Source organism: Scyliorhinus torazame, chromosome 5 (assembly GCF_047496885.1).
Source record: "Scyliorhinus torazame isolate Kashiwa2021f chromosome 5, sScyTor2.1, whole genome shotgun sequence".
NCBI lineage: Eukaryota > Metazoa > Chordata > Chondrichthyes > Carcharhiniformes > Scyliorhinidae > Scyliorhinus > Scyliorhinus torazame.
The window spans coordinates 272,884,706-272,898,172 of NC_092711.1; the positions used below are offsets into that span (position 1 = coordinate 272,884,706).

General features: G+C 40.7%; 1 protein-coding gene across 3 annotated transcripts in view; it reads left to right on the forward strand.

Moving 5' to 3' along the window:
* The window catches only part of arhgap20b (Rho GTPase activating protein 20b), a 156,827-nt gene that overhangs the window by 37,615 nt on the left and 105,745 nt on the right, over positions 1-13,467 (forward strand). The window lies entirely within an intron of this gene.

Consider the following 13,467-nt stretch of genomic DNA (forward strand, 5'->3'; position numbering starts at 1 on the left):
CATAAGATAGGTTTTGAGAACTATGAAAAATAATTATAATTGTGAACACAAAGGTCGTGGCAACAAGGCATCTTTGAGGGGGTGAGCTCGCTGATTAATGGCTATTTAGCTTCTATCAGGTTATTTGAATTATTAGTTTGCCCAATACTGTGTTAACATTTTCAAGACGCTGATAATGACATTGAAAGTTTCCGGGCCAAAATAAACAACATTTAGAAAAGGGCAATATCACCACTGAGACAGGAATTGAGTTTTTCTATATTTAGTTTTCATGAGAAAGACCATTTTGTGTTCATGAACGCAAGGGATTTGGGGAGATGTGTGCTAATCACCTTCCTCTACATGTTCTCTTTTCTTAAATGTTGAAATATTTATGGCTACCTTCTTCAAGCGAGCTAAGGGATTCTGATTTCTGAGCCATTTTCTACTTTACAGTCTGCACAACACTAGGGCATTGCAAGAAAACAATCAGAGATGGACTGTCAAAGTAAGTTCTCTAAAGGAGCTTAGACAATTGCAGGTATGTGCCCAACCTGTATCCATTCTGCGTGTCAGTAACCAACTGTGTTGTGTTGGTTGTATTATGTCTGAAACTTTGGAAAATGTTAACATAACAAGGTTTTCAATTGGAGTGGCAGCATTAAGTTGCAGCTTAAATCTGTGTCCTGACGTATGGTACACCTGGGATGTTATGAAAGAGCTGTGAGGTTGCATTGAGATTTGACATGTGTCATGTGAGAGTACCCTTTAAGAAATGGGTGTTTAAGAAATGTACCTTTATGAAATGGAGCTGCTCATGTTACTGCAGTGATGTCAGAGTGTGGGTGGAGCTGAGCTCCACTTCTGCTTTTTAGTTTCAGTTTGAGAAGAGCTTGGGTGTGTCTGTGTTTTTCTGGGAGCTGCATCTGAAGTCTGCCATCCAATGACTATCTTAATCATTTGGTGAATTCAGAATAATAAATGATTTCAGTATTGAATGTGAACCCTGATGTGCTTCTGTTTAGAGGTTTGTTAAGTTTTTGGATGTTAAAAGAACAACATACAGATTAGCTAGTGTTGTATTCTTTGGGGGGTGTATTTGATTTACTGGTTGCTAAGGTATTCACTGTTTGTTTTAAAAAGGTTAACTTGAGTTCATAGAATAAACATTGCTTTGTTTTAAAAAACCACTAGTCCATTTTCTGGTGTACCATGCCTGTAGAGTAAGCCGTGTGCTCCCCATACCACAATCTATTAAAAGTTGTGGGTCAGTTGAACTCCATGATACACTTTGGGATTCTCTAAACCCTGACCCATAACAATTGAGGGCTCGAGGGGATAAAAGTCTATCTATTGGATTGGCTTAATGAACTTAAAGACAGTGAGGGGTGAGCATATTGTGGTTGCTTTTCAGGTGTGGTATTTTAGTTTAAGTGGGGAGTGTGTTGTGGACAATGGCTCTTTCAGAGGCGCAGACGTTTTTGGGGTTGGAGACTGTCACACTCAGTACCTTATGGACAGAGACTAAAAGCAGACTGTTAGATTTGACAAAATCATTGCAGTTAACATTACCTGACAAAATGCGAAAAGATGAGGTAATTATGGCAGTGGCTAAGCATTTAAAGTTGCCTGAGATACAGTCTGACTGATTAGAAATGGCAAAGATCCAGTTGCAGATTAAGCAACTTGAACATGATTAAAGAATTAAAGCAGCTTGAATACGAAAGAGATAGAGAGGAATACGAAAGACATAGAGAGGAAAAAGAAAGAGAGAGAGAGGAAAAAGAAAGAGAGAGCGAGGAAAAAGAAAAGGAGAGAGAAGAAAGGAGAAAAGAAAGAATAGCCCTAGCAGAACAAAAAGAAAGAGAAAGGGAGATACAGATCAGGGAAAAAGATAAAGAGAGAGAGTTTGAACTTCAGAAAATGGCCATGAAACATGACAGTCAGTTAAAATTGGCAGACGTAAAGGGAAACGTACAGTTGGATGATAATGTTGAGGATAGTGAGAAAGAGCATCAAAGGCTCAGGCTTGGTGGAGATCTATTTAAATATGTCCAAGCATTGCCAAGGTTTGACGAGAAGGAAGTGGAAGCCTTTTTCATTTCATTTGAGAAGGTAGTGAAACAAATGAAATGGCCACAGGAGATTTGGGTATTACTGATTCAAACAAAGCTGGTAGGTAGAGGTAGTGAAGTCTTTGCGTCACTACCGGAGGAGGTATCTGGGACGTATGAGGAGGTGAAAAAAATCCATCTTAGGTGCATATGAACTAGTGTCTGAAGCCTACAGACAAAAGTTTATAAATTTAAGGAAAGAATTTGGTCAAACATACATGGAGTTTGAAAGGATCAAACAGAGTAATTTTGAGAGGTGGATAAGGGCTTTGAAAATAGACCAAACGTATGAAGCTCTCAGAGAAATTATACTTTTGGAGGAGTTTAAAAATTCAATTCCTGATGTAGTGAGAACTCATGTGGAAGAGCAGAGGGTTAAAACTGCAAGGTTAGCAGCAGACATGGCAGATGATTATGAATTAGTTCATAAATCAAAGCTTGGGTTCCAACATCAGTTTCAGCCTATGAGGGATAGAAACTGGGGATATGAGAAATACTCAAGTGATAAAGGTAAAGGTGATCTGATGGGAGATAATACGGAGAGTGTACCTCAGATTAAAAAAGAAATCCAGGAAGGTGGAAAAGAAATGAAAAGTTTCAAATGTTTTCACTGTAATAAACTAGGCCATGTAAAGGCACAGTGTTGGTGGTTGAAGAAAAGCACTGGGAAGACAGATGTGGTAAAACAGGATAAGACAGTGAGGTTTGTTAGAGTGGTAAAGGAAAGTCCAAGGGAAGCGAAGGAAGTGCAAAAGATTGTACAGCCTGATCAAGAGGTGATTGATAAGAAGGTGCCAGATCTCTTTAACGAATGTGGGTAAAGTTTACTGATGTGTATCAGGAGGAGTAGGTAAAGAAGTCACAATTTTAAGAGATACGGGAGCTAGTCAATGTTTAATGGTAAGAGATGAGGAGTTATGTAGTTTGGGAAGAATGTTGCCAGAAAAGGTGGTAATATGTGGAATTCAGGGTGAGAGGAGTAGTGTTCCATTATATAAGGTAAGGTTGGAAAGTCCAGTGAAGAGTGGTGAAGTGGTAGTAGGAGTAATAGAGAAACTATCTTATCCAGGAATACAGTTTATCTTGGGTAATGATATAGCTGGATCGCAGGTGGGAGTGATGCCTACTGTGGTTGATAAGCCAGTGGAAATTCAGACAACTGAAGTGTTGAAGGACAAATATCCTGGGACTTTTTGGGATTGTGTAGTAGCAAGGTCGCAAAGTCACAGGTTAAGACAAGAGGAGAAATCAAAGAGTGAAGATGATGTTGAAGTGCAATTGTCAGAAATGATTTTTGATCAGATGGTTGAAAAAGGCCAAGAACAGGTGGAGGATGAGGCAGATATTTTTAGTTCAGGAAAATTGGCGGAGTTACAACACAAAGATATAGAAATAATCAGAAAGCGTATACGGAAGAGGATTCTGAGTGTATACCAGAGTGTTATTACCTTAAAAGTAATGTCTTGATGAGAAAATGGAGACCTTTACATATGCAGGCGGATGAAAAGTGGGCAGAAGTTAATCAAGTAGTATTGCCGGTAGGGTATAGAAAGGAGCTGTTGCGAGTTGCACATGAGGTACCAGTGGGAGGTCATTTGGGGATAAGGAAAACTCAAGCTAAAATCCAGAAACATTTTTATTGGCCTGGACTACATAAAGATGATGTTACATTTTGTCAATCATGTCACACATGTCAAGTGATAGGGAAAATTCAAGCAGTGATAAAACCAGCACCCTTAATACCCATTCCAACATTTGAGGAACCTTTTACAAGGGTCCTAATTGATTGCGTAGGACCGCTTCCCAAAACAAAAAGTGGGAATCAATATCTTTTGACTATAATGGATGAGTCTACTAGGTTTCCAGAGGCCATTCCAGTACGGAGTATTACAGCTAAAAAGATTGTGGAGGAATTACTTAAATTCTTTACGAGATATGGACTACCCACAGAAATACTATCGGATCAAGGATCAAATTTTACCTCGAGGTTATTCAAAGACGTAAGGGATAGCTTAGGAATAAAACAATTCAAATCATCTGCGTACCATCCAGAATCGCAGGGTGCGTTAGAAAGGTGGCATCAGACATTGAAGACAATGTTGAGGGCTTATTGTCAAGATTATCCAGAGGATTGGGATGTAGGAATTCCATTCGTACTGTTTGCAATTAGAGATGCTCCTAATGAGTCAACCAAATTTAGTCCTTTTGAACTAATTTTTGGTCATGAGGTAAGAGCACCACTTAAATTGATTAAGGAAAAATTGGTGAGTGAGAAATCGGAAATTACATTATTGGATTACGTGTCAAATTTTAGGGAACGATTAAATAGAGCAGGTGAATTGGCTCGACAACATTTAAAAGTTGCACAAAATGTGATGAAATGGGTCGCGGACAAGAAATCCAAAGTTCGTAGTTTTGCCAGTGGGGATAAAGTTTTAGTGTTGTTACCAGTGGTAGGTGAACCTTTAGAAGCAAGGTTTTGTGGACCTTATCAGATTGAAAGGAAATTAAGTGAGGTGAATTATGTGCTTAAAAACACCAGATAGAAGGAAGACGCACCGAGTGTGTCATGTGAATATGCTTAAAAGGTACTTTTGAAAGGGAAGGAGAGGAAAAGGAGGAGGTTTTCATGATTCTAACTCAAAGTGACGAACAAAATCCAGATGACTGTGAATTTGACATACCTCAAATTAAATTGGAAAATGAGGATGTTCTTAAAAATTGGGATAAATTGTTGAGTTATCTTCCAGAGGAAAAACAAACTGACCTGAAGAGTTATTGATATCACATGCGCAAGTTTGTGGAGATAAATTGGGAAGTACTAAAATGGCTATACATGATGTAGATGTGGGAAATGCTGTTCCAATCAAACAACATCCATATAGACTTAACCCTTTAAAATTGGCACAGGTTAACAAAGAGATTGAGAGTATGCTTAAAAATGGCATAATTGAAGTGGGTTGCAGCCAATGGAGCTCACCCATAGTGATGGTGCCTAAACCAGTCGGTACTCAACGGTTAACTAACACAGTCGTTTCAGGATTACCCAATCGACGATCTGGTAATTTTCAGCCAGACATGGACAAAACATTTGAAACATCTGATGGAGTTATTCGATTGACTTCTGAAGGCGGGTTTGGTGATAAACCTAGCCAAAAGTGAATTTGGAAAAGCCTGAATCACTTTCCTTGAGGAGTTTTTGATACTTCGAGACAAAGGGAAATAATGCGATTTCTTGACACGAGTGGATTTGATTGAACATTTGTGAAAACATTTTGTAGCATGATTGCTGCACTGATGGACTTGCTTAAGAAACGTCGAAAATTTCAATGGACAGCGGACGTTTGACAGGCATTTGACTGCCTGAAAGCTGTGATAACCAATGCGATTGTGTTGGAGAATTGCAAGGGACTCTATGATCAGATTGAACTAAATTATCTGACTTTAAAGAGAAATGCCGAGGCGTAGTGCGTGCAGAGACCTTCTTGTGCAAAGAGACTGTTAATCAAGACGAATTTCAGTTGGAGGAAGAAGAACAGGGAAAAAACCTACATTATTATACCTGTTTGCGTATGTTGTCTTTTTGAAACGATAAAGTATATTGACTGTGTGCATTTCTTAAAGGATGGTGAAAAGGTGAAAAATGAAACCATCTTGAAGTTGATGGTTTATTTCTTTTTCTTGGGGGGAGGTGTCATGTGAGAGTACCCTTTAAGAAATGGTGTTTATGAAATGTACCTTTTAGAAATGGAGCTGCTCATGTTACTGCAGTGATGTCAGAGTGTGGGTGGAGCTGAGCTCCACTTCTGCTTTTTAGTTTCAGTTTGAGAAGAGCTAGGGTGTGTCTGTGTTTTTCAGGGAGCTGCATTTGAAGTCTGCCATCCAAAGACTATCTTAATCATTTGGTGAATTCAGAATTATAAATGTGATTGATCAGTATTGAATGTGGACCCTGATGTGCTTCTGTTTCGAGGTTTGTTAAGTTTTTGGATGTTAAAAGAACAACATACAGATTACTTAGTGTTGTATTCTTTGGGGGTGTATTTGATTTACTGGTTGCTAAGGTATTCACTGTTTGTTTTAAAAAGGTTAACTTGAGTTCATAGAATAAACATTGTTTTGCTTTAAAAAACCACTGGTCCATTCTCTGCTGTACCATGCCTGTAGAGTGGGCCGTGTGCTCCCCATACCACAATCTATTAAAAGTAGTGGGTCAGGTGAACTCCATGATACACTTTGGGATTCTCTAAACCCTGACCCATAACACATGGACAAGCAGTAACTGTGAATAGATTTACGGGCAACACTTTATGACATGCATTCCATGCTGATATATCTGGTACATGGTACAGCTGAGTAACCTAACTCTGCCTGCAGGATACTTTAAAATATGCTTTCTTCTCTTGACCTGTTCTCATGCTCCACAGGAAGAATATACAGTGTAGGATCTTGTCATTACATCCTGGCAGGTATATATTGCTGTTGGCTGTGGAAAAAAAAATGTTTGGTGTTGCTGTTCACTTATCTACCTGCAAACTCTGTTTCATACCTATTATTTTGCTAACCACTGAGTATTTTCAGCCCCAAACAGCCTTTGAAAAACCTGAAATGTACACTTTAAATATTCACAAACTGTTCAAATGTTGACTCTCACATGTGGCCATTTATTTTTTGATCCCACTCCTTAATTTTTCCAACAGCCTTTTAATGGTTCCAGTCTTGCCTGATTTTCATACCCCTCTCGGCTGAATTTCTGGCCACAAACACAAACAAATTAGATTGGAATACTTTATGCACTCGGCTGACCCTGCAAATAAAAAATTGGGTGCGATCTTCCAGCTGTGTTGCGCCCGAATGGTGGCGCGGCGTGGCCGATAGATGCCGGGGGATCCCTCTTCTGGAATCTACCCGGCTCACCATGCCTTGGGAGATCTTCGAGACTTCGCAAACTGAATCCCGTCCATTGTGGGCAGGATCACTATCTGGAAAATCTGCATTTAAAGCGAGGCAGCTAGTCTCACTTTAATATGCACTCACTGGATCTACCGAGGACCTGGGATCTAACCCCTTCGTCTCTTCGCCTTGCAGACCTTAGGCAAGCGCTGCTCAGTGCTGGTCCCCACAAATGGGGGACAGACGGAATGGCACTTGAGTGGATGTCCCAGGGGATTGGATGTGCCCAGGTGGCTGCCATATGGGCAGGGTATCATGCTGGCACTGCTGGTGCCACCTGCCTACCTTAGCAATGCCAGCCAGACACTGTTAAGGTGCCCATATGGCACTGTTCTTCATGGGACTCTCTTCCAATGTGGTTAGATCATGTCCATTGTTTCAGGCCCAACTCCAATTCACTGACACCATAACATCAACACTTTAATGCTAGATTTGTGCTTATGAGTTTGTGATCATTCAGAAGAACATTTATGCATATAACTTACATTGAGCTTTCTCTTTATTCTATCCAATGCTAGGTTTGTTTGAACAGGAAAGTTACATCTGAAAAATCATTTGAAAATATAATTCAACTGAGGCCTCAAATTAAGTGGCTGGCACTTCTGCCTACAAAACACTTTGGGTGCAATGTAACCACTGTGTTGTGCCCGGTGTGAATCTGGGCACGCCAGTTAAATAGCGGGAAAGGTCAGAATCGAGACTTGCACTGGGCGCAATTAAGTTTGCAATTTAACTGGTCCGTTCCCAATTGCGAGTTCCGGATCTCTCCTAAATTTGACCAGCATTTCATTTAGCCTCATTTGCATTCATTTCAATCTCATTGGTGAGATTGAAGTCGAATGCAGCGGCCTCCTGGGAATTAACAGGCTCCACAGCGGGAAGTCACACAGTTCACAACTGAACTGAATGGGAACATATAAATCAGCAAACTTGACTGAAAACCATCATTCATGAAGCTCATATGAAGAGCAATAGGCTATTCAGCTCTTCAGGCCTATTCTGCCAACATTACTTTGAGGAAAGATGTACAGCTCTAAGTGCAGTATAATTACCTTACGTGATCAGCAAAGGTGAGTACATCTCTTCACTTTACCACCTCTCTCAATATCCTGGCATAACACTCTTTTCAATTGATCTCCCATAACTCTCAACAATTCCCTCCCATCCATCATATCCTATAACTTCCTATTGTACCAGCACACTGAGACATCTTCTTGTTCTCATTACAAGCATATTCACCTTTCTTTCCTCTCTGCACACCAACACTGTAACACTATTTGGTTTCACATTCGAAGACATGTACAATTACCAACTCTTCCCAGCATTCCTTCCTCACTTCAAAATTGTACATGTGTCCCGTTACATTCAACACGTTTCACTTACCATTCCACCTTGCTTTTTCTCCATCTCTGGCACATGCATTATATGTACAAGCCCAAAACATTTCCACTTAGTGGGCAGCACGGTAGCCTTGTGGATAGCACAATTGCTTCACAGCTCCAGGGTCCCAGGTTCGATTCCGGCTTGGGTCACTGTCTGTGCGGAGTCTGCACATCCTCCCCGTGTGTGCGTGGGTTTCCTCCGGGTGCTCCGGTTTCCTCCCACAGTCCAAAGATGTGCCGGTTAGGTGGATTGGCCATGATAAATTGCCCTTAGTGTCCAAAATTGCCCTTAGTGTTGGGTGGGGTTACTGGGTTATGGGGCTAGGGTGGTGGTGTTGACCTTGGGTAGGGTGCTCTTTCCAAGAGCCGGTGCAGACTCGATGGGCCGAATGGCCTCCTTCTGCACTGTAAATTCTATGAAATGAAAATCTATGAAATAAACAGCTATTCACTGACTCTCAAGATAGCACACAACGTGAAGGTAAAGAACAAAACCAAGAAAGGAACACTTCTTTTTTACTCTTTCAAGGGATGTGAGCATCGCTGGCTAGGCCAGCATTGATTTCCCATTCCTAATTGTCCTTGAGAGGGGGCTGGTGAACCACCTTTTTTAACTGCTGCAGTCCATGGTCCATCTACAGTGCTGTTAGGAAGGGAGTTGCAGGATTTTGAAGCTTCCCCAAGATGGGAGTGATCATAATATGATTGAATTTTACATTCAGTTTGAGGGAGGCAAAAGTACGTCCAAGACTAATATTTTAAACTTAAATAAGGGCAACCACGAGGGTATGAAAGGCGAACTAGCCAAGTGAACTGGTAAATATGCTTAAGTGATAAATCAATAGATGTTCAGTGGCAGACGGTTTAGAGCGATATTTCAGACTATACAGAATAGACATATTTTAATGAGAAAGAAAAATTGCAAGGGAAGGGCCAAAAATCTGTGGTTAACCAAAATCGTTGAAGACAGTGGGTAGATTCTCTGCTGCCTGCTACCAGTAGCGGAGTCCGCGATGCAGCAGGTAATCGTGCGTCGAACAAAAAACGGGATCGGCTCCAGACTCCGGACCCAGCTACACGCCCCGTGCCAGTGGGAGGATGCAAATGGGTCATGTGAACACATTTGCATCCGATTAATGAGCTGGACACCCAATCCGTCACGTCTCCATGATGCTCCGGCACTCTCAGCCGGGATTCACATGGGCGTGGATTGGTGCAAGTATTTTCCATTGTGGCTCTGACAGTGGGGACCTCATGGTGTGCCCCCAAAGCTCATCAGAGGGCCACCGCAACACAAATCCTGTCCACCCCAGACACCCAAATCAGACACCCCTCATGTCAAAGGCCCTAATTTCAGAGACCCCTGGATACAGACTGTTACAGCATCTGAGGAGTTCAAATGGTGCCTAACAATTGTGCAATTGTGAGCAAACATCCCCACTTCTGACCTTAAGAAGGAGGGAAGGTTGGGCGGCATGGTGGTACAGTGGTTAGCACTGCTGCCTCACAGCGCCAAGGACCCAGGTTCAATCCCGGCCCCGGGTCACTGTCCGTGTGGAGTTTGCACATTCTCCCTGTGTCTGCGTGGGTCTCATTCCCACATTCCAAAGATGTGCAAGGTAGGTGGATTGGCCACGCTAAATTACTCCTTAATTGGAAAAATATATATATTTAAAAACGATAGAGGTAAGGTCACTGATGAAGTAGCTGAGGATGATTGCCATCCTCAGTCAAATGCTGCTCGATGTCTAGGGCAGTCACTCTCACCTCACCTCTTGATTTCAGTTCTTTCATCGCTGTTTGGACCAAGGCTATAATGAGGTCAGGAACTTAACGTATCTGGGAAAAGCCAAACTGAGCATCAATGAGCAGCTTATTGCTGAGTAGATGCCACTAGATAGTGCTATCATTGACCTCTTCCATCTCTTTGCTGTTATGGGCCAGGGTTTAGAGAACTTCAACAGCCCAGCTCCACCCACACTCTGACATCACTGATAAACACCCATTTCTTAAAGGTACATTTCTCAAACACACATTTCTTAAAGGTACTCTCACATGACACCTCCCCCCAAGAAAAAAAAATAAACCATCAACTTCAAGGTGATTTCATTTTTCACCTTTTCACCATCCTTTAAGAAATGCACACAGTAAATATACTTTATTGTTTCAAAAAAAACAACACACGCAAACAGGTATAATAATATAGTTAATTTTTTTTGTTCTTCTTCCTCCAACTGAAATCCTTCTCGATTGACAGTCTCTTTGAACAAGAAAGTCTTTGCAGGATCCATCCATTTCTCTATTCCTTGGCATTTCTCTTTAAAGTCAAATACTTTAGTTCAATCTGATCACAGAGTCCCTTGTAATTCTCCAACACAAGAGCATTTGTTATCACAGCTTTCAGGCAGTCAAATGCCTGTTGAAAGTCCGCTGTCCACTGACATTTTTAACGCTTCTTCAGCAAGTCCTTCAGTGGAGCAATCACGTTACAAAGCTTTTTCACAAATGTTTGATCAAATCCACTCATGCCAAGAAATCGCATTATTTCCCTTCGTCTTGAGGATATTGGAAACTCCTCAATAACTGTTGGTTTCACATCCTGTGTGACCATTCGACCCAGTCCGATTGTATGACCAAGGAAAGTGACTTGGGCTTTTCCAAATTCACTTTTGGCTAGGTTTATCACCAAACCCGCCTCCTGAAGTCGATCGAATAACTCCATCAGATGTTTTAAATGTTCTTTCCATGTCTGGCTGAAAATTACCAGATCGTCGATGTATGCCGCACAATTGGGTAATCCTGAAACAACTTTGTTAGTTAACCGATGAAATGCAGCTGGGGCGTTTTTCATGCCAAATGGCATAACTTTGAATTGGTATATACCATCTGGAGTCACAAAAGCTGAAATCTCCTTCGCCCTTTCGGATAAAGGTATCTGCCAGTAACCGTTAAGTAAATCCAGTTTGGAAATAAAAGCTGATTGTCCCACCTTCTCAATGCAGTCCTCCAAATGTGGGATAGGATAAGAGTCCGTTCTTGTAACTGCATTAACATTTCTATAATCCACACACAACCATTGGGTACCATCTGGTTTAGGTACCATCACTATGGGTGAGCTCCATTGGCTGCAACCAAGCATACTCTCAAACTCTTTGTTAACCTGTGCCAATTTTAAAGGGTTAAGTCTATATGGATGTTGTTGATTGGAACAGCATTTCCCACATCTACATCATGTATAGCCATTTTAGTACTTCCCAATTTATCTCCACAAACTTGCCCACGTGATATCAATAATTGTTTCAGGCCAGTCCATTTTTCCTCTGTAAGGTAACTCAACAATTTATCCCAATTTTTAAGAACATCCTTGTTATCCAATTTAATTTGAGGTATGTCAAATTCACAGTCATCTGGATTTGGTTTGTCACTTTGAGTTAGAATCATTAAAACCTCCTTTTTCTCTCCTTCCCTTTCAAAGTACCTTTTAAGCATATTCACATGACACACTCAGTGAGTTTTCCTTCTATCTGGCGTTCTTACCACATAATTCACCGCACTTAATTTCCTTTCAATCTGATAAGGTCCACAAAACCTTGCTTTCAAAGGTTCACCTACCACTGGTAACAACACTAAACCTTTATCTCCACTGGCAAAACTACAAACTTTGGATTTCTTATCTGCTACCCGTTTCATCACATTTTGTGCAACTTTCAAATGTTGTCTAGCCAATTCACTTGCTCTATTTAATCGTTCCCTAAAATTTGACACGTAATCCAATAATGTAATTTCCGATTTCTCACTCACCAATTTTTCCTTAATCAATTAAAGTGGTCCTCTTACCTCATGACCAAAAATTAGTTCAAAAGGACTAAATTTGGTTGATTCATTAGGTGCATCCCTAATTGCAAACAGTACGAATGGAATTCCTCTATCCCAATCCTCTGGATAATCTTGACAATAAACCTTAAACATTGTCTTTAACGTCTGATGCCACCTTTCTAATGCTCCCTGCGATTCTGGATGGTACGCAGTTGATTTAAATTGTTTTATTCCTAAGCTATCCATAATGTCTTTGAATAACCATGAGGTAAAATTTGATCCTTAATCCGATTGTATTTCTGTGGGTAGTCCATATCTAGTAAAGAATTTAAGTAACTCCTCCACAATCTTGCTAGCTGGAATTTTATGTACTGGAATGGCCTCTGGAAACTGAATAGACACATCCATCATAGTCAAAAGATATTGATACCCACTTTTCGTTTTAGGAAGCAGTCCAACCCAATCAATTAAGACCCTTGTAAAAGGTTCCTCAAATGCTGGAATGGGTATTAAAGATGCTGGTTTTATCACTGCTTGAGGTTTCCCTATCACTTGACATGTGTGACAAGATTGACAAAATTTAACTACATCTTTATGTAGTCCAGGACAATAAAAATGTTTTTGTATTTTAGCTTGAGTTTTCCTTATTCCCAAATGACCTCCCACTGGTACCTCATGTGCAACCCGCAACACCTCCTTTCTATACCCTACCGACAATACTACTTGATGAACTTCTGCCCACTTTTCCTCCGCCTGCATATGTAAAGGTCTCCATTTTCTCATCAAGCCATCACTTTTACGGTAATAACACTCTGGTATACCCACAGATTCCTCTTCCGTGTATGCTTTCTGATACATCCGGTTTATTTCTACATCTTTCTGTTGTAACTCCGCCAATTTTCCTGAACTAAAAATATCCGCCTCATCCTCCACATTTTCTTTTTCTTTTTCAACCATCTGATTAGAAATCGTTTCTGATAATTGCACTTCAACGTCATCTTCACTCTTTGATTTCTCCTCTTGTCTTAACCTGTGACTTTGTGATCTTGTTACTACACAAGCCGGAAAAATCCCAGGATATTTGTCCTGCAACACTTCTCTACATAACTCCTCATCTCTTAGCATTGAAGATTGACTATCTCCCGTATCTCTTAAAATTGTGACTTCTTTACCTGCTCCTCCTGATACACATGAGTAAACTTTACCCACACAAGTCAATTCTT